The 27162-nt window shown below is 38.2% G+C and overlaps 1 protein-coding gene and 1 pseudogene across 7 annotated transcripts in view; one reads left to right on the top strand and one right to left on the bottom strand.

Moving 5' to 3' along the window:
* The window catches only part of FCHSD2 (FCH and double SH3 domains 2), a 308605-nt gene that overhangs the window by 89443 nt on the left and 192000 nt on the right, over positions 1-27162 (bottom strand). The gene's annotated exons all lie outside the window — the stretch shown is intronic.
* On the top strand, positions 13600-14177 carry LOC103891869 (large ribosomal subunit protein eL15-like; annotated as a pseudogene).

A 27162-nucleotide genomic window follows, 5' to 3' on the forward strand; every position in this document is an offset into this window, starting at 1 on the left:
TGGGCTCAGCCAGAGCAGGGCAGAGGATGGCCAGAGGAGGAAGAAGGCAGAGAGAGGATGGGATGACCGGTTGCACAGAGGAGTATTCTCTCTGCTAACAGCTGGAGACAATGGGACGGCCAGCTGCAGAGAGGAGTACTCTCTCCATTGAGAGCTGCAGAGACAACTTGCCAGCAGAGAGGGTAGCTTCAGAGACCTGCAGAGACATCCAATGACTTGCCTGTGGACAAAAGCCACCCTCTCCAGGGCCTCCTCTCTGCTGAGAGCTGAACACGCCAAGGGACGATATGACTACAGAGAGGAGCTACCCACTCCTCTGAGCTGTTTTAACAGTAAATAAAACTCTTCTTTACCCTTCACTTGTCTGCCTACCGCATACTTCCAGGACGCAGGACAAGAACTCGGGCAAAGGCACCATGGCCACAGAGGTTTCTAGCCAGAAAAACTGGCACCCCAGAGATCCCGTAACAAAGGGAGGTTGATTAGAAATACTGAACTTTTATTGATAGTTTTGAATTTAGATGTAGAAGCATCTTTCTTCACTTAAGTTGGAAGAATGTCAACCAGAATTATACAGATGTGCATTATTTAACAAAAAAGAGTTAAAAAAAATGGCAACTTGGTGCACTAGTAGTACCTAACTACTTATATGAAAAGGATTTACTTCCAACAGGGATTTGAACCATTCTTTTTAAAAAGGCAAATCCCTACTTAATAGTAATAAATTCTAGTTTTTACTATCTTAACAGTTCACAAGCACAAAACAAATGTATTTCAGTCCTGCCCTCTCTTCTTTTCCAGGTAGGCAAAAACCCTGTAAGCCTTTAAGGGTAAGGAAGATCCTTCAGATACGAGCTGCCTTCCATTTTCTAAGGTCTAACTAAACCAGATGTTCTCAACTTTAAGTATGCCTGAGAATCACTGCAGAGCTTATAAAAGCACAGATTGTTTCAAGGCAGTGAGGCTATTCTGTGTGATACTACAATAGTGGATACATATCACTATACATTTGTCTAAACTGAGAATGTACAATACAAAGAATGAACTCTAATGTAAACTATGAATTTGGGGTGATGATGATGGTGTCAGTGTAGGTTCATCAATTGCAACCAATGTGCCACTCTGATGGGGGATGTTGATAGTGGGAGGAATTGTATGTAGGGGAAGGGAGTGTAAGGGAAATCTCTGTACCTTCTGTTCAATTTTGCTGTGGAACTAATAAAGTCTGCTTAAAAAAACAGTAACACAAATTGCTGGGCCCCACCCAGAGTCTCTGATTCAGCAGGCTGAAGATAGGCCCTAAGAGTCTGCATTTTCTAACAACTTGCCACTGGCCTGGGACCATACTTTGAAAACTACTGGACTGCACAGTTACTTTAGCTGACTAGGTTGAGCATTTATGTGGACTTAGATTCTGGTGACCCTCTGGAAGGAGAGTGGCTGCAGGCAGAGAAGCCTACCATCCTGAATAGGGTCAAGAGCACCAATAGGTACTGTTACTGCAGATGGATCAGCAGCTGTTTTCAACTGGGAATCATGCTCTACTTCAGATGCGAGACAGGAACAAGCTTGAGCTCTGAAATCAGTTGGATGTGGGCTAGAATCCCAGAGCTTTTACTTACTTTATCATGTTGATGGTTTTCTCATTTATAATTAGGGAAAGTGGGAATACCACATACTCCACAGGACATAGTGAAGATTAAATAAGGTAAAGGATGTAATACAATGTTAGTCTTTCTTGCCTTGCTTTAAAATCATCAGTGCATTGGCCACATATTGATAATGGTTAAAGCTGGATAATGAGTATGTGGGGGTCATTATACTGCCTTTTTTTTTTCCTTCAGTGTATGTTGGAAATTTTTCATAAAAAAGCATAAAGAAAACCTGAATATCATATTAGGGAAAAAAATTCCACAATATTTTTCTCAATGGCTCCCACTGTATATTTTGCAAAGTAGAAATTCTTTAGCAGGCATTGAAGATTCTTTACAATCTGGTCCCAACATAACTCTCTCTCATTAGCACCATCTCTCATCACTGTTCTCTGCATTATACTCTACATCCCAACTATACTGAGTCATTTTGGAAAATGACATTCACCTTCACGTTCCCAATTAAGTTATTCTCTTGGCCTAGAATGTCCTTCCCCCCTTCTCTTCCACATAAATACTTAAATGATAATAATAATGATGGTTAACACAGGCAACTGACATTTACTAACGGCTTACCGAGTTCCAAGTGCTTTACAAAACTGACTCAACTAACTCTTCCTTAGCATTTTCACAATATTCTTCTATGTGCTGTATGGATATTATTGCAAATCATGGATTGAATCTTATTTAAGTAGGTGAGAGGAGGCCCAAGTGATCAGAAGCCATTTTCAATGGAGATTCATCTTAAAATATCTTTTTCAGCTATCCAACACCCAGAATTCCCTGAATTTTAATTACCACCTCTGCGAGGCTGTGATACTCATTAACCTGCACATGAACTCATTTTCTGGTGGGTAAGATAGCTGGAGGCCTTCTGGCCTGGGTGGATTATCGCTAGTGTGCATAGAGTTAATGCAGGAGATACAAAAATTAAGAAACAGTTGGAATTCAAAGCACAGGAAGTGGATGATAACCCTATGATTTGCTCCAGCCCCCTGCCTTAAACTGCAATTGTCTGAACCAATGATGGCATCTAGAAATGAAGTTCAAAGCAATTCTGGGTAGTACTGTCTCAATATGGTTTGTGATTAGAAGGCAGATTGCATAAATATTTATATGGATTTTGATTAAAAAGCTAACAATCAGAATAAAAATCATCCCAAAAAATAGAACCAAAGAGCTTGAAAACACTTTTTACAAACTCCCCATCATAGTATTTAAAACACTATATTGAAACCATTTATATACATATCAGATTTTCCCAAAAGACCCTTAATTCCTTAAGAACAGGCAGCAGTTTCTTCCCTTTATCCTATCCTTAGCAGAGAAGGCCGCTAATAAATGATTATTGAAATGAATCAAACTGAGAAGGGTCTGAGATACAAAAGCAGACTCCAGTTGTATAAGAGGGAAAGCACCAAAGAAACATTTTGAGAGTGAAGTAGAGAATGAGGCATTTATCTTAATTGGGTCACCTTTATTATGATGAAAAAAATAATATGTTGTGAAAGTTGATTATAAAAATTGGGTCATTCTTGCCATATCCAACTAAATCAATTGAGGGGCCAGGAGGAAAAAGCACTTAGGGCATATAATGTTGCTCCATGAATGTAATTCTCTGCAAGCCCGCGCTGAAACTGCCTGTGGTAACCTGAAACCAGTATTATCTAATAGCTGCCGAAACAATCTGTTGTGACTCTAAGACTAACTACCCACTGCTGTCACCAATCAGAGCTTGCCAGCTCCTCAAAACTTTACTAGTGCCAACCTTCTCTTTGTTCTTTGTACATACTGAAGATCACCCAATCTGTGTGCATGTCCCAAAATGCAATTCTTGTTTTCCAAATAAAACATTTTTAATTTAGAGAGTCATCTCTATATTTTCTTTGACTTCAACAACGTAATTAGCTGGGTGTGGTGGCTCACACCTGTAACCCCAGCACTTTGGGATCAGGCAGATCACCTGAGGACAAGAGTTTGTGACCAGCCTCACCAACAAGGTGAAACCCCGTCTCTACCAAAAATACAAAAATTAGCTGGGCGTGGTGGTGCCCATCCGTAGTCCCAATTATTTGGGAGGCTGAGGCATGAGAATTGCTAGAACCTGGGAGGGAGGCTACAGTAAGCCAAGATCGTGCCACTGCACTCCAGCCTGGGTGACAGAGCGAGACTCTGTCTCAAAAACAAAACAAAACAAAATGTAATTATTCAGACTGACATGATTTTTTAATTTTTAAAGGGTAGTAGGGGTTGAGGAGGAGGTAGGGATGGCTAATGGGTACAAAAAAACAGAATAAGACCTACTATTTGATAGCACAATAGGGTGACTATAGTCAATAATAATTGTACATTTTAAAATATCTTAAGAGTGTAATTGGATTGTTTGTAACTCAAATGACAAATGCTTGAGGGGATGGATACCCCACTCCCCATGATGTGCTTATTTCACACTGCATGCCTGTATCAAAACATCTCATGTGCCTCACAAAGATATATATATATACCTACTATATACCCACAATAATTAAATTTTTTTTTTTTTTTGAAACGGAGTCTCGCTCTGTCTCCTAGGCTGGAGTGTAGTGGTGCGATCAGGCTCACTGCAACCTCTGCCTCCCAGATTCAAGTGATTCTCCTGGCTCAGCCTCCTGAATAGCTGGGATTACAGGCTTGCACCACCATGCACAACCAATTTTTGTGGGTTTTTTTTTTTTTTAAAGTAGAGATGAGGTTTCACCATGTTGGTCAAGCTGGTTTCGAGCTCCTGACCTCAAGTGATCCATCTGCCTCAGCCTCCTAAAGTGCTGGGACTACAGGTGTGAGCCACCATGCCCAGCCTTAAATTTTTTTTTTTAATAAAATAAAAATTTAAAAAATAAATTTAAAAAATAATTTCTAATTTTTAAAAACTCTTCTGGCCAGGCATGGTGGCTCACGCCTGTAATCCCAGCACTTTGGGAGGCCGAGGCAGGTGGATCACGAGGTCAGGAGTTCAAGACCAGCCTGGCCAAGATGGTGACACCCCATCTCTACTAAAAATACAAAAATTAGCCGGGGGCAGTGGCAGGCATCTGTAATCCCAGCTACTTGGGAGGTTGAGTTAGGAGAATTGCTTGGACCCGGGAGGTGGAGGTTGCAGTGAACAGAGATCGCACCACTGCATTCTAGTCTGGGTGACAGAGCAAGACTCTGTCTCAAAAAAAACAAAAAACTCTTCTTACATCTTGCATAACAGTATCCAACAAACATCTGTCAAATAGAATTGCACAAACAGACAAGATCAGATGGCTATGCATATATTCTTCACAAGATCTTGCAATAGCATTCTGGGTCAATGCTATTGTTTCATTGTTGTTGTTTTAAATTTTTATCAGACTGACTTATATTTTGACAAGACACTACTTTCCTCCTCTGACTTTCAAACCTGTGAATCAAATTGCCTCTTAGACTGAATCATTCTCTTTTCCATCTGCTTTTCTTTTGGGTTCCTCAGTGTGTGATGCCACTATTCTCTTGCCTGCCTGTGGCAGAAACCTGGAAGTGAAGATTTACTTTTCCCTCTGCCTTATCCCCCACATACTGTTAATTACCAAATCTTATTGATTCCACTTCTTAAATATTTACCAAATCCAACCCCTCCTCCTGATCTCCACAGCTACTCCCCTCTGGCCATCCTGTCTCATCCAGATTATTGCAGCAATCTCCTGTTGCCCTGTGTCCAACTCTACCTCTCACCAACTCATTTCCACACTGCAGCTAGCAGGATGTTTCTAAATTGTGTATTTTACTGGACTGCTCTACACTGTTCACTGGCTACCCATCACATTTAGGAAAAGGCTTTTAAAAAAATCATTATGGAGCACATTATCTGAACTTGGCATACCTCTTCAGCTTCTTCACTTATTACTCACTCCCCATTCCCCTTCCCTACTACACCTTCTCTACAATGCAGTTTTTGGCTTCTCCAATACTCCTTTTTTGCCTCTGAGCTTTCACACAGGCTTTTCTTCTGCCTTGACTACTCTCTGCTTTTTCTCCCATGGTCTGGCTCACTCTTATCAGCCTTAGTCTCTTCACTTAATCATCTACTTGGATATCTCTATTGTCTTTTTGCTTCATAACTCCTGATCATAGCACACAACCTCATACTGGTGATATTTGTTTGTATGTCCCTCTTTTTGTTTAAGTTCCATAAAGGGAGGCATCAGGTCTATCTGTTTACCATTCCATCTTCTGTGTTGAGCATAGGGTTTGGCATACTGGTAGTGCTCAATAAATATCTGTTCAACAAATAATAACACCAATCAGAATTCACATGATTACAAAAAATGAATAAACCTATACTTGAGCCCATGACTGGGAAATCTAATGATGTTACATAACATTTATAAAACTGTATACAAGCTAAAGGAGTAATTGATTTCACAAAACTCTAATTCAGTAATTTTCAAATATTTTCAGTCGTGGCATCTTTTTGTGTGGAATTCCAAGACACAAAATATATATAACCTTGCATGCCTTCTTCTTCCTTCTAGCAACAGATCCTGCTGTCCTGATCTCAGGGGTAAACTTGCAGGGTAGGCAGATATGCAAGACAGAACCTCAAACCACTGTCCTCTGCCCCTAATTACTGGGTGGAGGTGGTCCCTTGACTTAAATTAGGTCATCCCTGGGATAGAGGCTGAAAGATTAGTCCAAAAATGGCCTATCCTTCCCACCAAATGGTTATTCTTCCTACCAAGCAGATAGTGCCTATCTGTAGTAGGAAAGAATTAAACCAACTCACAGAGAAAAGCAGTGATGAGAAATTTGGCAAAGTGAAGATAGGAATGGTGGGCAGAGGACAGGGACAGTGTCCTTGAACTGGATAATTCTTCAGCAAGCACCATCTCATCCTTTCTGTGATTTGGTTACCTTAGCCAACAAACTCCTCTGTTTTGCCTAAGCTACTTTGAGTTGGGTCATTGTTATTTGCAATCAAAAGACTTCTTACTAAAGAGTAATAAATGATACCCAACTTATATTAGCCATATCCAAATTGTGTCTTTTGGTTGCATTGTAAGGAAAAAAAGTTGACTCACATGGACAATAAATTGCAAGTAATAATAATTCAATTGCTTGCCTTACTATTCCTGGTTCTCTTCAATTAAACAGATCTCAAAGCTTAAAGTAGACAATTTTTATGTCAAAGCTGAATTGCAAATACAATCCAAAAGCTGCATATATTTCTTACAAATTTAAAGTAAAGTAAAAACTATTTAGTGCTAGCTGGGTACAGTGGCTCATGCTTGCAATTCCAACACTTTTGGAGGCTTAGGTGGGCGTATCACTTGAGCGCAGGAGTTCAAGACTAACTCGGGCAACACAGCAAGACTCCATCTCTACAAAGAATACAAAAATTAGCCAGGTGTGGTGGTATGTGGCTGTAGTCCCAGCTATTCAGGAGGCTGAGGTAGGAGGGCTGCCTGAACCCAGGAGATTAAGGCTGCAGTGAGCCATGATCGTGCCACTGCACTCCAGCCTGGGTAACAGAGTAAGACACTGTCTCAAAAAAAAAAAAAAAAAAAAAAAAAGAGCTATTTAAAGCTTACAACAAATCATAAAAGTATCAAAACAGTTTGAGAAGGGCACGTATGATGAAGATGCATCTGTATCTTGTCTAGCATTTTACATTTAAATGAGCAAAGCACAAGAATGTTCTTTACACTTGTTTGTTTAAGTGAACAGATATGCACAAACTTCAATTCAAAGAGACCTGTATGAAGGGCCACGCTTTTTTTTTTTTTTTTTTTTTTTTTTTGAGACAGAGTCTTACTCTGTTGCCCAGGCTGGTGTACAGCGGCACTATCTCGGCTCACTGCAACCTCCACCTCCTGGGTTCAAGAGATTCTTCTGGCTCAGCCTCCCAAGTAGCTGGGATTACAGGTGCATACCACCATACCCGGGTAATTTTTGTATTTTTTAAAGTAGAGACAAGGTTTCACTATGTTGGCCAGGCTGGTCTCAAACTCCTGACCTCAGGTAATCCACTTGCCTTGGCCTCCCAAAGTGCTGGGATCACAGGCATGAGCTGCTGTGCTTGGCCATAAATTTCTTAATCAATGATAGAATTCACTTATATATGCTCAGAAATGGCAGGATAAGCATTCTTTCAAGGTTTATATAAATGTGAGTTAATCTGGCAGTATGAACTCCTTGGTGGTCTCCAACATGCAAAAACTTGGTAGGTAATTTATCCAAATATACTTTAAAAAAATAGCCAAACTTTTTGACTATTTGACACAAATTTCTAAGGGAATAATTCTGTAATAATTGAGAAACTGAGAAACCATGGGACCTGTGACCAGCAATATGTTTTAATGACCCCGCAATATTTTTAAACAATTGAATTTGAATGCCTTTAAGCAGCCACGTTCTTTCCAGGTAGCTATTAGGCCACACACTCCCTTACACATTACCTTTGCCCTCTTTATTCATTTTATCTACTTGATCCCTAAAATCAGTTGAGTTTGGAACCTAAACTCCCAAACTCATAATGTTAAATACTCAAAATAGTGAAGAAAAAAAAAAGGAATATTCTAAGGACAAATACAGAAACTTAGAAATCTGGAATGCTCCACTGAACATTTATTTTACAGGAAAGTGTAAATGTCCTAGAACTTGTTTGAAGAAGAAGATTATGATGAATTAGGAGGGAAAATGGGTCATTTTCCTAAGCATTTGATGTAATTTCCCCTAAAGTAAGAACTTTAAACAGTCCCCTCCTTATTTAGATCCAGGAAGGGCACAGATTCTTTAGCAATAAAGTTATGCTGAAATCTCTTGAGTTTCCTTAACGCAGCCTAGAAAAACAAACTCTTCTTTTCTGAGAGCAATGGGCATTTCTAAAATAGACTTTGGTAAAAGTCAAGGATATAAATATCAAGATGATGATAAATGTGAGTTGTCTTAAAATTAAATCATGAAATTCTACAGTCTTTCTTTGCTGATATTGGAAGAAAACAGACTGCCTCCTTGCTTTTGTTTATCTTTTTTCAGAAGACCCCAAGCTACACCTAATCAGGTTACAAAGAGAAAGTAGCTTTTTACAAGAAATCAAAACAAGTACTGGGCTGTATTTACATTACTGTAAATATCTTAATATGTAGTTGAATTTGTCAGTTGATACAAAGTAAAATCAGAAACATATCACCTAATTTTTTATGTGGTTGTTTTATTTAAAAGCACTGAGTTACTTCAGGTTACCTCATGTTCTGTGAAAGAGGAAACAAATAAGGAAGTTTATGTCTGTAAATTACAAAACCAGGAAAGGAAAATTTCAATGCTGTTTTTCTATAAAGTTTGTGTTATCCTCCTGCATTACTACTAGCATGCAAGATAAGTCAGATGCCTGAAAAAGGTCTGCTGTACTACTTACGCTCACCCAGTTGTGAGTGTGCTAAAACCACATAATATTTAGGTTGCCATCTCAAAACATCATGGGCAACAGAAAACCTTGAACCATATACACTTTCATTCAAACCCCAGTTCTACCACTTACTAGCAACCATCACTCTGGGAAGACACTGACCATTCTTGAGCTTTCCATTCCTTATCTGACAGAATCATAAGAGTATGGTATGTGTAAATGGTGGTTATTAAAATAATAGGGCTTAACCATTTCTATGTTCTACCAGAGAATTTCATCTATCTCCCTTGTAAGACTATAGTAAGGAATTTTGGTGACAGACTGGGCTTCTGAGTCTGACTCTATTATGTACTTGAGCAGTAGAACTGTTCTAAGTCTGTTACCTTACCTATAAAATAATTTAAAAATGGTATCTCCTTAAGAGGTCTGTTAAATCAATATTTTCTATGTACCATTTTAATTCCCTTGTTTCTTTTACTATATATTTTGGCATGGTTGCCTGGGAATTATCAGTGTGATTTTATCGAACTCAAGAATCTCAACCAGGCACCATGGCTCATGCCTGTAATCCCAGCACTTTGGAAGGCCAAGATGGGAGGCTTGCTTGAGGCCAGGAGTTGGAGACCAGACTGGTCAACATAGCAAGACTCCATCTCTAATTTAGAAAAGAAATAAAAATTTTTTAAAAAGAATCTCAAATGACTGACCTTTAAATTCAGATTCTCCCTTCTGCCAACTTAACTTTGCTGCTGAACACTTCTAGTATATCTTTATTTCAGTTATTGTATTTTTAACTCCAGAATTTCTATTTGATTCCTTTTTATAATTTTTATCTCTTTGATGATATTCTTTATTTGGTGAGATATCATTCTCATACTTCCCTTCAGTTCTTCAGACATAGTTTCCTTTAGCTCTTTGAAATATATTAAAAATAGGCGATTTAAAATCTTTGTCTAGTAAGTCCAATGTATGGACTTCCTTGGAGACAGTTTCTCTTGCCTCCTTTTATTCCTGTGTATGGGCTATATATTCCTGTTTCTTTATATGCTTCATAATCTTGTTAAAAATTAAACATTTAAATAGCAGATTTCTGCTCATCAACCCTACCATCCAATAGCAAAGAGGAGTTCTTCCTTAGCTGTGGTCCTGATGAGGAACAGAATATGAACACAGTTGTATAGCTAGAGGAAGACAGAGCTAGAGGACCAAAGGCTTGATGAAGGAACTCTTAAGGCTTTTGGAGAAACTAAAACAGAAGTTTAGATATTTAGGTATCTAAATCAGAAAAACGTATAGATTAGACAGTAAATAGGACAGCTGCAAACAAAAAAATTCTTGGCATTTCAGTTTAGTCTGAGAATTCTCCTATATTCATCTTTTGGCTATGTTATTTAAATGGTCTCTTTTGTGTGCATTTTTGACATCAAAGTATTGAACTGACAGAAAGCATTTAACATGAAGAAATATAAAGCCTTAGTGTTAGTTCAGGAAACAACATCTCTGATGCTGGCCAATTTGAGTATTCCTTACATTGACATTTTAGGGAAGAGTTAATAAACATGTCATGGACATATGGGACCATTAATGGAAAGGCAAGGTGTGATCTCTTTAGATGTTTCCATCTCCTGACCTCATGATCCGCTCGCCTCGGCCTCCCAAAGTGCTGGGAATACAGGCGTGAGCCACTGTGCCTGGCCAAAATATTTTTTTAGAACCTACTCTGTACCAAGAACTATGCTTAGCATTAACTCTGTGTTTGTATATGTGCTTTTGAATACATAACCATGAGAACCTGGGCAAGCATTGGAAACAAACATGTAACACAGGATAATTTCAATTATACAGGGTGCTACAAGAGAGGCACCTAGACAAACATGAGGTTTAAAAATGATTTTCTATAGGAAATCATGTCTGAGTGCACCCAGTTATTATGCTAGGCACCATGGGAAATACAGAACATAAGATAAAATATGTGAAACAAAGACTGATGTAGCTGTTAATATAATTTAAAATAAGTTTTATGTCTGAATGGTAAGGGAAACAACAGAATAATGCTGGCTGGAGTCTCTAAGGAGTATGTCTAAGAAGTATGACATGAATTGAGATAGGAGGAAAGCATTCCAGGTAGGGAAACACATCCCCAGCACCCTCAATGGCAGAATTTAGTTACCTGAGGTAAATAAATGAAGAGTGCTGAAGATAAGACTGGGGTAGTAGTATCCAGATTATGAAGGAGTTTTTTTTTTGTTTGTTTTTTTGTTTTTGAGACGGAGTTTTGCTCTTGTTGCCCAGACTGGAGTGCAATGGCACAATCTCGGCTCAATGCAACCTCTGTCTCTTGGGTTCAAGTGATTCTCGAGTTTGAATTCCAAGATTTATTTGAATTTAATGTCAGCCAGTCGAGACTATTAGACAAGGCTATTAGCAGAAGTTCAAGAAACCTGGCACAGCTGGAAGAACTGAGAAAGTTTCAAAGATCGAGACAAGAAGGGTCTAGGATAGTTAAGGGTGTTCAAAGCAGTAGCCGGTTTGGGGAGAATTTGCCTTCTATTCTCTTCCTGGTGTCTAGGTGTGCCCACAGCCAGCAAAACAAGTCAGGGATTTGCAAGGTGTCCTTTTCCTGACTGAATGAGAGGTGAGCAGATCATAGCATCTCACCAGATGGAGAAGCTTAGGCATCTTCTAGCAGGTAGTGGAAGTCTATTAGGTTTGTCTGGAGAGGGTCAATTTTCATCATTCTTTTACTCGTATTCTACACAAACAATGGAGAGGAACCTGTCTTGAAAGTCCTTCAGAATTACATTAGTCACAATTTTCATTAACAGAATAGTTCAGTTCTAAACTATTGAAAAAAATCGTTATCAAGCTAACCCAAGACTAATTTATCATTTTGATTTTTGTTTTCTTAATAATTCATTAGGTTTTAAAATGGTTTTTGAGTTGTACTCTAAAGCTGATTTAAGATTATAAATATTTTCTAAAAAAAATAGTAAGGATAGAGTCACAGAAGTTTTGGTCTTTACATTTAATAAAAGTGGCCTCTGAGCTACTAAACATGTAATGCAGGATATTTTCAAATTTTAATACAGTAGCCAAACTGTACTTTTTTGGGGGTATATGGTTATTCAGGATAATAAATCTTTCAAGTACAGAGCCTATGAAGAAAAGAATCTGTTTCCTTATTATAAACACTCACATGTCCATTCTAAAGTCAATTCCAGCAAAAACTTGTGCTGTGCTCGGCAGTATTTGAATCACAGAAAAAACATTAGCAGAGGATGTTCAGGAAGGAAGGAAGGTCAAAAAAGACAGGATCCATTTCTCAGCAGCATGACGGTAATTCCCGCCTAAAAATTATAACTAAGCATTTTTCCCCCAGTCGGTAAGATTGTGGCTGCAACAGATTGGGCCTCAAAAACCTTTCTAAGGAATGGTTTTTAAATTATTAAACAAAAATTAAGTTTCAACTTCCATGTTCCACAGTTTAATGGTGTCTACAATTATAACTTAATTTTCTCTAGAGAGTTATAGAGATTTATTCAGATGTTAAAAGCTGCCTGTTTGATGAATACATTTCAGTTTCTCGGTTAGAATTTGATCACTGAGAAAATTCTCTGGCTTATAGGAAATCTATGAAGACGGTTGATGGCTCTTTCTTTTCCTTTTTTTTTTTTTTGAGACAGGGTCTCGCCCTGTCGCCCAGGCTGGAGTGCAGAGGTACAATCTAGGCTCACTGCAACCCCCGCCTCCTGGGTTCAAGTGATTCTTATGCCTCAGCCTCCTGAGCAGCTGCGATTACAGATGCCCACCAAGACACTCAGCTAATTTTTGTATTTTTAGTAGAGATGGGGTTTCACCATGTTTGTCAGGCTGGTCTTGAACTCTTGACTTCAAGTGATCTGCCCACCTTGGCCTCCCAAGTGTTGGGATTACAGGCGTGAGCCACCATGCCTGGCCTTGACGGCTCTTTCTATAATCGAGTAGTAAAGTTCCAGGGAGTTTCTTCGAGAACATCTGTGGACTGCTTGTACAGTCCCCTCTGGCAAGAGCCCCTAGTGTTTTATGCGGCAGTGTTACAGCCTGTGTAGAAAATGCAAGCAAATCAAAATTGAAAAGGCATTTGTGACCTACCACACATAGGTGACTCTCAGGTCTAATTCCATAGAAGCAGGACAAATAAAATTTAGCCCCAAGTTGGAATCAGCTTTGCCATCATCCTTAGCCTTTTAAACTCATCACTACCAAGATTCTAAATACTGAAAGCCTCACAATATCTAAATGGGGCTTTGTGTGTTTATATTATGCTTACCACAATGCACTACACTTTCAATACTGAAGGGCCTTTTACAAAGCATGTTAGTATTTTAGTTGATGTAAACAGGTTTGATTAGAAACATGCTAGTCTCTAAAATGCAGTTACCAAATATTGTTTTAATATTAAAGGAAATAACATATGTAATGAGGTTAGTATAATATGTGGCAATAAATAGTAAATAAGCTATTTTCCTTTCTGTCTGGCAGTAGCCATCAGGTAAGCCAAGATGGGTGCATACCTGCACATCCAGGAGCTATGGAGAAAGAAGCAGTCTCATGTCATGCACTTTCTTCTGAGGGTCAGCTGCTGGCAGTACCGCCAGCTCTCTGCTCTCCACAGGGCTCCCCGCCCCACCCAGCCTGATAAAGCGCGCTGACCAGGCTGCAAGGCCAAGCAAGGTTACGTTATATATAGGATTCATGTTCGCCATGGTGGCCGAAAACGCCCAGTTCCTAAGGGTGCAACTAACGGCAAGCCTGTTCATCATGGTGTTAACCAGCTAAAGTTTGCCTGAAGCCTTCAGTCCATTGCAGAGGAGTGAGCTGGATGCCACTGTGGGGCTCTTAGAGTCCTGAATTCTTACTGGGTTGGTGAAGATTACACATACAGATTTTTTGAGGTTATCCTCATTGATCCATTCCATAAAGCTATCAGAAGAAATTCTGACACCCAATGGATCACCAAACCAGTCTACAAGCACAGGGAGATGCGTGGGCTGACATCTACAGGCCGAAGGAGCCGTGGGCTTGGAAAGGACCTTAAGTTCCATCACGCTATTGGTGGTTCTTGACAGGCAGCTTAGAGAAGGCGCAAAACTCTCCAGTTCCACTATTACCACTAATATAAGTAAAGTTTGTAAAATTCATACCTAATAAACAATTTAGGACAGTCAAAAAATAAATAAATAAGCTATTTTAATATTTTTATTCTCCTTCAAGGGACCAGAGGCCACATGAGTCTTGTTCACTATGCGTCCCCAGTAAATGACACATAGAATGACAGTAAATATTTGTTAAATTATGAATTAATGAATGGCCTCAAATAAAAACCTTTGCTAACAGTCACTGAATCCCACATGTCCAAAACAGTATCTAAGAGGATATAAAAACTATACTTAAATTATAATTTATATAATTTTTATATTTATAAAAAATACAAGTTATAAATTATGTTGGATGTCAGTTTGCTTAGTATAAAATATAGACTCCCAACTCTATTAATATATTACTTATTATTACTTTATCATTAACTGTTTTGTTCTTTTATTGATCTATTTTTTTCTTTTAATTCATCACTGGTCAGAAGAGTTGTTTAAACAACATGAAATAAAAATGTTCAATTTGTTAGTAAGCAAAAAATTAAAAATTAAGATTTCTTTACCTTCATCCAGATTGTTGTTCATATATGCACGTTTGTTTAAATATAAAACAGTTTTGACAAGGGTGCAAGGATAGGCACTTTCATACACTGCTTTCAGAAGTGTATACTGATATAATCTTTTTGGAAGGCAATCTGCTAGCCAAATGAAAAGTATTAAGCAATCTTTGTTTTTGACCAGGGAATGCAGCTTTAAAAAAAGATATCTTAAGGAAGTTATCAAAGAGGTGTATTAAGATTTGTAAAAAAGAACCTTCACTAAAAAGCATAAAAAAAGCTTTATAAAAGCATAAAAAAGTAATAAAATTAATGGCATATTAATATGATCAAATACTATGCAGTCATTAAAATCACATTTTCAAGTAACATGTAAAGGCAGTGATACAGTTTGAATGTTTTGTCCCTTCAAAATCTCATGTTGAAATGTGATCTCCAATGTTGGAGGCAGGCCTAGTAGGGGGTGTCTGTGTCATGGGGGCAGATCCCTCATGAATGGCTTGCTGCTGTCCTCATAGTAACGAGAGCGTTCTCACTCTGTGAGTTCACACTAGAGCTGGCTGTTTAAAAGAGCCTGGCAGCTCCCTCTTCTCTTGCTCCATCTCTCGCCATATGACATGCAGGCTTCCACTTTGTCTTGTGCCATGATTGTAAGCTTCCTGAGGCCTCACCAGAAGCAGATGCCAGCACCATGCTCCCTGTACAGTCTGCAGGACTGTGAGCCAAAATAAACCTATTTTCTTTATATTACCCAGCCTCGTGTATTTCTTTAAAGCAATGTAAATGGGCTAACACAGGCAGGAATAGCTCAGAATGTATTTTATGTGAAAAAATAAAAGGACTTATGTGTATAGCAATTTTGAAACATGTATATGCAATATATGCATAGGAAAAATTAGAAGGATATGCCAAGATGACAGTAAGAGTGGTTTACTGTTACAATGTGAAGTTATTTTAAATTTATCTTTAGGTTTTCTGTACTTTTCAAATTTTCTTCTGGTACTTTGGTAATCAAACGGAAAATACATACTTTATTAAAATTAAAAAGTACTGACAAACATGCTATAGAATGTTATGGTATATGCTATGCTATTCATTTTATTTTATTTTTATTATGGCTCTCCTAGAGGATGTAAAGTCATATCTCACTGTTTTGTTTTTAGACACAGGGTCTCGCTCTATCACCCAGGCTGGAGTGCAGTGGTATGAGATCATAGTTCTCCGCAGCTTCAAACTCTTGGACTTAAGCAATCCTCCCACCTCAGGCTTCCAAGTAGTTAGGACTACAGGTGCATACTTCCCGAAGTGCTGGGATTATAGGTGTGAGCTACCATGCCTGGCTAAATCACAAATTCATTAATCCTGACTTTTTCTTTTTTTGAGACAGAGTTTTGCCCTTGTTGCTCACGCTGGAGTGCAATGGTGCGATCTTGGCTCACTGCAACCTCCGCCTCCCGGGTTCAAGCGATTCTCCTTCCTCTAGCACGTGCCACCATGCCCGGCTAATTTTTTGTATTTTTATTAGAAATGGTGTTTCCCCATGTTAGCCAGGCTGGTCTCGAACTCCTGACCTCAGGTGATCTGCTCACCTCTACCTCCCAAGTGCTGGGATTACAGGCATGAGCTACCTTGCCCAGCCCTGACTTTTATATTTACTATCTACATTTAACACTTATTTCAACTTCAACCTACTTAATTCAACTATAGTTAGGATTAACTGAGGACTACTGAATAGAATTCCAAGATGCCTGATGGAGAGGTTTGAGTAGGAAAGGATTAGTGAGACACTGAATCAGGAAAAAGACAGCACAGAACAGTATGGATTATGGGAAAACAGTAAATGTGAACTTCATATTACCTTGGTTATTTATTAATAGCTTTAATGAAGGGGAAGGAAATTGAAGAGAATGACTGGTGAGAAGGAGATGAAGGGCACAGAGATGGAAGTGAGAATTCCCTGGGTCAGTCTATTTGACTTTTGAACATACATGTTTTAATGTTTTACATATTTAAAATATAAAATTATATTGGCTGTTTTGTTCACTGAGGCACTCAGAATGATACCTCACACTTAGTATTTATTCAAGAAATACTTGCTGAATAAGATACATAAACATTATATTTTGATATTTTATTAGTTCACTAACTGCAAGAAGTTTCAGTTAGCACATCTATAATTAAATGTTTGTTCTAAGGCATGTCCAAATATTGTAAACTACTACACTAAGAACATATGAAGATAAACTGACTATTAAATACTCAGACTTTAATCATTATTCATTGTGATGCTGCCAACTTTAACTTCTATTGCATGACATAGAGTTAAAACAACACAATTACTTCTAAAACTATTCCAATCAATAGAAAAAGAGGGAATCCTCCCTAACTCATTTTATGAGGCCAGCATCATCCTGATACCAAAGCCTGGCAGGGACACAACAAAAAAAGATAATTTTAGACCAATATCCCTGATGAACATTGATGCAAAAATCCTCAATAAAATACTGGCAAACTGAATCGAGCAGCACATCAAAAAGCTTATCCACCATGATCAAGTGGGCTTCATCCCTGGGATGCAAGGCTGGTTCAACATACGCAAATCAATAAACATAATCCAGCATATAAACAGAACCAATGACAAAAACCACATGATTATCTCAATAGATGCAGAAAAGGCCTTTGACAAAATTCAACGCTTCATGCTAAAAACTCTCAATAAATTAGGTATTGATGGGACGTATCTCAAAATAATAAGAGCTATCTACTACAAACTCACAGCCAATATCATACTGAATGGGCAAAAACTGGAAGCATTCCCTTTGAAAACTGGCATAAGACAGGGATGTCCCCTTTCACCACTCCTATTCAACATAGTGTTGGAAGTTCTGGCCAGGGCAATCAGGCAGGAGAAGGAAATAAAGGGTACTCAATAAGGAAAAGAGGAAGCCAAATTGTCCCTGTTTGCAGATGACATGATTGTATATCTAGAAAACCCCATCATCTCAGCCCAAAATCTCCTTAAGCTTATAGGCAACTTCAGCAAAGTCTCAGAATACAAAATCAATGTGCAAAAATCATAAGCATTCTTATACACCAACAACAGACAGACAGCCAAATCATGAGTGAACTCCCATTCACAATTGCTTCAAAGAGAATAAAATACCTAGGAATCCAACTTACAAGGGATATGAAGGATCTCTTCAAGGAGAACTACAAACCACTGTTTAAGGAAATAAAAGAGGATACAAACAAATGGAAGAACATTCCATGCTCATAGGTAGGAGGAATCAATATCGTGAAAATGGCCATACTGCCCAAGGTAATTTATAGATTCAATGCCATCCCCATCAAGCTACCAATGACTTTCTCACAGAATTGGAAAAAACTACTTTAAAATTCATATGGGACCAAAAAAGAGCCCGCATTGCCAAGTCAATCCTAAGCCAAAAGAACAAAGCTGGAGGCATCACGCTACCTGACTTCAAACTCTACTACAAGGCTACAGTAACCAAAACAGCATGGTACTGGTACCAAAACAGAGATATAGACCAATGGAACAGAACAGAGCCCTCAGAAATAATGCCGCATATCTACAACCATCTGATCTTTGACAAACCTGACAAAAACAAGAAATGGGGAAACGATTCCCTATTTAATAAATGGTGCTGGGAATACTGGCTAGCCATATGTAGAAAGCTGAAACTGGATCCCTTCCTTACACCTTACACAAAAATTAATTCAAGATGGATTAAAGACTTAAATGTTAGACCCAAAACCATAAAAACCCTAGGAGAAAACCTAGGCAATACCATTCAGGACATAGGCATGGTCAAGGACTTCATGTCTAAAACACCAAAAGCAATGGCAACAAAAGCCAAAATTGACAAATGGGATCTAATTAAAGTAAAGAGCTTCTGCACAGCAAAAGAAACTACCATCAGAGTGAACAGGCAACCTACAGAATGGGAGAAAATTTTTGCAATCTACTCATCTGACAAAGTGCTAATATCCAGAATCTACAATGAACTCAAACAAATTTACAAGAAAAAAACAACCCCATCAAAAAGTAGGCAAAGGATATGAACAGACACTTCTCAAAAGAAGACATTTATGCAGCCAAACAACACATGAAAAAATGCTCATCATCACTGGCCATCAGAGAAATGCAAATCAAAACCACAATGAGATACCATCTCACACCAGTTAGAATGGCAATCATTAAAAAATCAGCAAACAACAGGTGCTGGAGAGGATGTGGGGAAATAGGAACACTTTTACACTGTTGGTGGGACTGTAAACTAGTTCAATCATTGTGGAAGTCAGTGTGGCGATTCCTTGGGGATCTAGAACTAGAAATACCATTTGACCCAGCCATTCCATTACTGGGTATATACCCAAAGGATTATAAATCATACTGCTATAAAGACACATGTACATGTATGTTTATTGCAGCACTATTCACAATAGCAAAGACTTGGAACCAACCCAAATGTCCATTAATGATAGACTGGATTAAGAAAATGTGGCACATATACACCATGGAAAATGATGAGTTCATGTCCTTTGTAGGGACATGGATGAAGCTGGAAACCATCATTCTCAGCAGACTATCACAAGGACAAAAAACCAAACACCGCATGTTCTCACTCATAGGTGGGAATTGAACAATGAGAACACATGGACATAGGAAGGGGAACATCACACACTGGGGCCTGTTGTGGGGTGGGGGAGGGGGGAGGGATAGCATTTGGAGATATACCTAATGTTAAATGACGAGTTACTGGGTGCAGCACGCCAACATGGCACATGTATACATATGTAACTAACCTGCACGTTGTGCACACGTACCCTAAAACTTAAAGTATAATAAAAAAAAAAGCTATATAATTACATGGTCAATAATTACAATGCTCAAAATGTCAACACCTGCCTATATCCTCTAATGCAAGTCTGTAAAATAGGTATTGTGGAAGTATCTAGCATATTTTACCTTTAAAATACGATGGTATAAACAGAGTAATAGCTACCATTTACAGAATACCTATTATATTCTAGGAGCTTTGTGCAGTAACTGTACTTTTTACAACCACCTTTAAGGTAGACAACATTTTCATTTTACAGAGCAGGAAACTGAGTCCCAAGATGTTAAGTATAATGCCCAGGGAAATTTTTCAAGCCTAAGTAAACATTCATATTCACAAGACTACTCAGAAGGATGTAGGACAAAAATGACTGCCTGCCAGAAAGGCAGCACCAGGTGCTCCTCTTTGTGGGAGTAGTCTTTGCAGCCATCTATGCAATAGCTCACCCAGCTACCCAAGAGCTATTCTCCTTGTGTCCCAGCCTGCTTTCCCAGGCCCCAGGTGAGATTCAGGTCCAAGAAAATGAGACTCACATCACTGGGTCTGGGAGTCACTGTGGTTTAACAGCTGCATGCCCCATGGGGCCAACATCTCTTAACAACAATGCTATAGGTACGAAGCATTTTCCAATATATCCTATTTCTTAGTTAAGGGCTTTAAACCAAGTGGAAGACCTAGGTTTTATGTTAAAATTTATTTAAACTTCCTCTGGGTAAGAAATGCAGTGTGTCACAAGAGAAGTTTGAACTCTTCTTATCCAGACTCACACTCAGGCCCACGTCTGGCCAAGAGGAGCAGAACTGAAGAGGTTTTCCCACAACAATGGCTGATCTACAAAAATCCACTTATGCTCTCCCATTTAGTGTCCCCTCTGACTTGTGATACACACTTACAAGTTGTCTGACTAGAACTAAAGCCAAAGTCAGTGTTTACTTGACTTACATAGGAATTGACCACAAGATCTTATTCTAAGCAATGAACTAATCAACCAGAGTCACTGAGTCTAGCAAGAAATGGGTATATTATAATGAAAGATTAATAGCCACACCACTATATTGCTGGTCCTAATGGATGTGTAGAACTCCCATCCTCTAGCACATTCTGTTGGAACAGCCCTTACTTTAAATCTCCCAAAAGTTAGTTCATAGATTTCTGATTATAAATTACAACGTGATAAAATCATTAGTTAAAAAAACATATTGAAAACATAATTTTCTGATTACAGAATACATGCTCAATAAAGAAAATTAAATACAGAAAAATCCAAAGAAAACAAAAATCACACGTAATCTCACATAAATATGGGAACATTAACTTATAAAACAGACTTTAAAAACAAATTCAGGACTATATTTTACATATTATTTATGATTCTCATTTTAATCAGTTAATACAGTGCTAACATTTTCCATGGCACTATAATGGTATAATCTTATACAACATAATTTTTATGACATCGTTTGGCTATCATACATTTTTTATTTGTTTTGTTTTGTCTTTTGAGACAAAGTCTCACTCTGTCACCCAGCCTGGAGTGCAGTGGTGTGATCTCGGCTCACTGCAACCTCCACCTCTGGGTTTCAAGCAATTCTTCTGTCTCAGCCTCCTGAGTAGCTGGGATTACAGGCGTGTGCCACCAGGCCTGGCAAATTTTTGTATTTTTAGTAGAGATGAGGTTTTGCCATGTTGGCCAGGCTGGTCTTGAACTCCTGGACTCAAGCAATCCACCCGAATCAGCCTCCCAAAGTGCTGGGATTACAAGCTTGAGCCACTGTGCCCAGCCATTGGATATCATAAATTATTGGCTGCTTATTATGAAACATTTCAATTACTTCAAAATTACTGAATGTTTCATTTTTCAACATTTTAGTTGCCTTCCATTTTTAATCTCATTGTAATCATCAAGCATGTAGACAAATATCATAATAGATATTTATTATATCCTTAGAATAAATTCTTACAACATAATTTCTGAGACAAAGAGTATAGTTTATTTTAAAGCATTTTATACATATTACCAATAAGTCCTCCAAAACAACTGTATCAATTTACATTATCAATAATAGAATATGAGTGTACTAACAAAATTTTAACTTACCATTTTAATGGATACAATTAAGATGAACATTGTCATAATTTTCATTTCTTTTTTTTTTTTTTTTTGAGACGGAGTCTCGCTCTGTCGCCCAGCCTGGAGTACAGTGGCACAATCTCGGCTCACTGCAAGCTCCACCTCCTGGGTTCACAACATTCTCCTGCCTCGGCCTCCCGAGTAGCTGAGACTACAGGTGCCCGCCACTACGCCCGGCTAATTTTTTGTATTTTTAGTAAAGACGGGGTTTCACCACGTCAGCTAGGATGGTCTTGATCTCCTGACCTCGTGATCTGCCCGCCTCGGCCTCTCAAAGTGCTGGGATTACAGGCATGAGCCACAGCACCCAGCATAATTTTCATTTCTTTGATTACTGGTGGGATGCTAGATTTGCACAGTCACTAGTCTTATTTTTTATTGAGATATTAGTCACACACCATTAAGTTCATCGTTTTAAAGTATACAATGCAGTGGCTTTTAGTATATTCACAAAGTTGTGCAACCATCACTATTATCTAATTCCAGAACATTTTTATCACCACAAAAAAGAAACCTGGCCGGGCATGGTGGCTCATGCCTGTAATCCCAGCACTTTGGGAGGCCCATGGCAGCAGATCACCTGAGGTCAGGAGTTCAAGGCCAGCCTGACCAACATGGTGAAACCCTGTCTCTACTAAAAACACAAAAATTAGCCGGGCGTGGTGGTGGGTGCCTGTAATCACAGCTACTCACGAGGCTGAGACACGAGAATCACTTCAATCTGGCAGGCAGAGGTTACAGTGAGCTGAGATCACGCCACTGCACTCTAGCCTGGGCAACAAAGAGCAAAACTCCATCTCAAAGAAAGAAATAAAAGAAAAGAAAGGAAAGAAAAAGAAAAGAAAAGAAAAGAAAACTTTATACCCATTAAGTAGTCAGTGCCCTCTCCCCCAGTGCCTGGCAACCACTAATCTACTTTCTACATTTATGGATTTGCCTATTCTGGACAAATGAAATGGAATCATACAATATATACCCTTTTGTGTCTGGCTTCTTTCACTTAACACAATGTTTTCAAGGTCTATCCATGTTGTAGCTTGATGGACATTTGGGTTGTTTCCACCTTTGGACTGTTATGAATAATGCTGCTACAAACATTTGTGTACACAACTTTTTGCTTGAACACTTGTTTTCAGTTCTCTCGGGTATAAATCTAAGAGTGGAGTTTTGGGGTCATATGACAATTCTGTTGAATAGTTTGAGAAACCACTAAATGTTAATGTTCACATTACTGTTTTTCCACAATGGCTGTTCCATTTTACATTCTCACCCAATTTCTCCATCTCCTCACCAACACTTATTATTTTCTGTTTTTAAAACTTTTAGTCATCCTAGCAGATGTGAAGTGGTATTTCATTGTGATTTTGATTTGCATATTCCTAATGAATAAAGGTATTACTCATCTTTGGGAAAAAAGTCTATTAAAATTCTTGTCCTTTTAAGAAAACTGGGTTATTTGTGTTTTTATTGAATTGTAAAGCTTCTTTATATATTCTAAATATTAAATCCTTTTCAGATATGTAATTTGCAAATATTTTCTCCCATTCTGTGGGTTGTCTTCACTTTCTCCATAGATTCCTTTGATGCACAAAAGTTTTTATTTCTGCAATTTGTCTATTCTTTCTTTGGTTGCTTGTGTTTTTGGTGATATCTGAGAAACTGTTGCCTATTCTAAGTTAACACAGACTTGCGTTTTTTTTTCCCCTCAAAGAGTTTTATATAGTTTTAGCTCTTAAGTCTTTGATTCATTTTGAATTAATTTTTATATATGCTGTGAGGTAGAGGTCCAACTTCATTCTTTTTGCATGTGGATATTCAGTTGTGCCAGTACCATTTGTTGAAAGACTATTCTTTCCTCCACTGAATTGTTTTAGTACCTTTGTTGACAATCAGCTACTGATGTATGATTACTAGTCTTTTGTATTTCCCTTTTTAAAACTGAATTTGTAGTTTTTCCTTATTTCTTTTAGGATATTTTAATTTTTCATTTATAAGAATACTTAACTCCCACATTATCATTTGGCTTCTCAGAGAGGCAGCACAGGTAGTGGTTGCAGTGGAAACTCTTTGTTGTTGTCCGCCAAATGTTATCCCTTTCTTCCTGGGCACATGCTGTGGGACTACACTTCCTAGCCCCCATACCTGCTGTGAGATTGACCACGAGACTAATTCTCTCTAATTCAGTGTGAACAGAAGTAACATTTGCTCCTTTAAGGACTAGATCTTAAGAGAATAGGTGTGTCTTCTCCATGCCCTCTTTCCCCTATCCACTGGCTAGAACTCAAATAAATCAATGACACAGGTTCAGCCAGGCCATGAGAGAAAGTGATGGACTACCCTGCTATCTGACTCTCTGAATAACTTCATGAGGCAAATGCTACCTATCTACTCTGAACCATGGCATTAGAAATAATTAACATCTATCTTTCGTGAACCACTGCATTTTGGGTCTCCCTATTCTAATTGTTTAGCCTTTATCCTAATTAATACAGGATTAGTATCTGGTGTAGGATATTGCCATAACAAAAAAGCTAATATAGGTGGCATCTGTTAAGTGGCAGAGTTGCAAGCAGTGAGGAAACAGATACTGCAGATTGGGAAGCTGGTAAACCTTGTTACACCATGACAAAACAGCTGGCATATGATAACACAGCAGACGAGAGCTACAGATTACGCAGCCCTAGGGCAGAGTTTCTCAACCCTGGCACTGACTTATACATAAAGCACTTATTACTACAAGGCTTGGCATTTAGCTCAATAAATGTTTGCTTTGGTATTATTATACATTTCTGAACTGTGGGATTGTAAAATTTATCACCATTTTCCCATATAGTGCTTGCCTTTGCTAGAATCCTTAAAAATCTCACCCCTACACTAAGATCAGATAAATATTCTCCCATGTTTTTCTCTATTACATTTATCTTTAACAAACCTATAACTTACTTTGGCCTGGTATGATGGAAGAAACAAAATTTTTCTTCCTAAGAGTCTCAATGTCATGACTTTTATAATCTGTTATTTTCCCATTGATTTGAGGTTTACCCTTTCACAATCTCTTTATAAATTCTTAATATCTAACTGAGATCAGTCATGCTTGCTGAGGAAATGAGGCTAGAGTTCAGTATAGCAGAGAAAGTCCTTACTCCCATAAAACTTAGGGAAAATCCTATTTGACAAGAATACTGTAACAGCTATACCCTTTCACTTACAGGATAACTTTCAGAATCTACATATTGTTGGCATTTTCAACAGGCACACACTTCAGGGCATTTTTATTTTTGGCAAGAATCAAAAATTCCCTGAAGCTTCATGGTAGGGCTGCATATGTCTTACCAAATGAAGACAAGATTAGACAGGAAGAGCACCCATGAGTTTAATGCTTGGAAACTCCCTGTATACTTTAACTTATATTGGTCTTGCTTGGTTGGTTACTCAGATGAAGCAACTCTCTCTTCTCTATCTTAATACCAGAAAGATATATATGGCCTATAAAGGAAAACACTAATCTAATGTTAGTCTCTAGTATTTTTAGAGCAAAAACAATTCCATACACTTTTTTGTTTGCTTGTGTTCACCAAGTTTGACTTTTTTTTTTTTTTTTTTTGAGACAGGGTCTCACTCTGTGACCTACTGTGGAGTGCAGTGGCACTATTTCGGCTCACTGCAACTTCTGCCTCCCGGGTTCAAGTGATTCTGCTGCCTCAGCCTCCTGAGTAGCTGGGATTACAGGCATGTGTCACCACGCCCGGCTAATTTTTATATTTTTAGTAGAGACGAGGGTTCACCATGTTGGCCAGGCTGGTCTCGAACTCCTGACCTCAAGTGATCTACCGGCCTCAGCCTCTCAAAGTGCCGGGGTTACAGATAAGAGCCACCATGCCTGGCCTAAGTTTAACTATTTTGGTAAGAAAATTTGGTTAAGATACATAAGAGCTTATTGGTAGAGATGAGACATTAAGTTATATGGATTAGTGGAAGATAAGGGAAGGAAGAAAGATAAATGAATACTTACAGAACACCTACTATGTGCCAGGCACTTACACATATTTACAATTCATGAAAAGGATATTGTTCAGCTTATTTCCATAGGTGAAGAAACAGGATCTTACAGTTTAAGATATATAATAAAGCAATAAAAGCCTACTCCTGGAGGGAGGCTTTCTTGATAGAATTATCTGCTTTTCCTCAAGGTCAGCAGTTCACCCTCTTTAAAGCCTCAGACAATCCTGAAGCAAACACAACTACTCCTCTATGGTGCTGGCAGACTTTGACTTGAAAAAATTGTGTTATTGAAAGTGCAAAGAATAAGAGATATTTATGAAGTTATTTTGCTCCAATAGAAAATAAAATAAACATAGTATTAGATATTAAGAAAAGTAAAACACACCAGAAAACATGAGACGCCTAACAGTGCTGGATCAGAAAGAAAAGGTATAGTTAGAGAAGAGGAACATTCTTTGAGAAATGGTCTTGAGAAAGCATGACAAGCATCAGAAACGAAGGTAGTGAGGTAAACTCCAGATCTTAGATCTCCAGAAACATACTGCTGGTGATGAGTATACTTCCCATCAATTCCTTTTTCAAAATTCCTTTTTCACAATTTCTTTTTCAAAAAATCTTTAATCTCTAATTCTGCTTTCTGAAATATCTACATTTGGAAAATAAATTCTCTCTCTTAAGGCCAGTTGAGAGCTTATTTGACACTAATACTCCTTGTAAAACATCATCTAATTTACAGCTATATAAAATATACTGCTAATATATCACCTAAATCAATTTCAACCACATGAATTTATTGAACATGAATCCATAAAAAGTCACTCAACAAATATTTATCAAGAGTCTACTATTTGTCAGACATTATTCCAGGTACTGGAGACACTGCATGGGGAAAAAAAAAGCAACACAAAAACTCTTGCTCTTAAATGTTATGGCAGGTTGTAATAAATACAATAAACATAAACAAAGTAAAGAAACAGAGAATGAAGAAAAGATGCCACCTTATGTTGTGTAGTCAGGGAAGGCCTCACTGTTAGAATCACATTTGAGCAAAGACTTGAATGGAGTGAGGGAGTATTGAGTTCTGTGGCTCTCTGGCATTAAGAGCTTGCCTCAGGAAACATCACGTGTAAAAGTCCAGAGGTGACAATGTGCTTGGTGTGGAACAGTAAAAGGCCAATATGATTAAATTACAGTGAGGGAAGGGATAGTAGATGACCTAGGACTTTGATAAGAATTCTGAATTTTAAATTTAGTGAGAACAGAAGCCACTAGTAGGTTCTGACCAAAGAAATGACATAATCTGACTTAGGTTATAAAAGGATCACTTTGGCTATTACGCAGAGAATAGACATAAAGGTAGGGGTGGGAGTAGAAAGCCAATTAGAAGAATCTTGCTAAAGTACATGTAAAGATAATAA

The sequence above is a fragment of the Pongo abelii genome, chromosome 9 (genome assembly GCF_028885655.2).
Source record: "Pongo abelii isolate AG06213 chromosome 9, NHGRI_mPonAbe1-v2.0_pri, whole genome shotgun sequence".
Classification (NCBI taxonomy): domain Eukaryota; kingdom Metazoa; phylum Chordata; class Mammalia; order Primates; family Hominidae; genus Pongo; species Pongo abelii.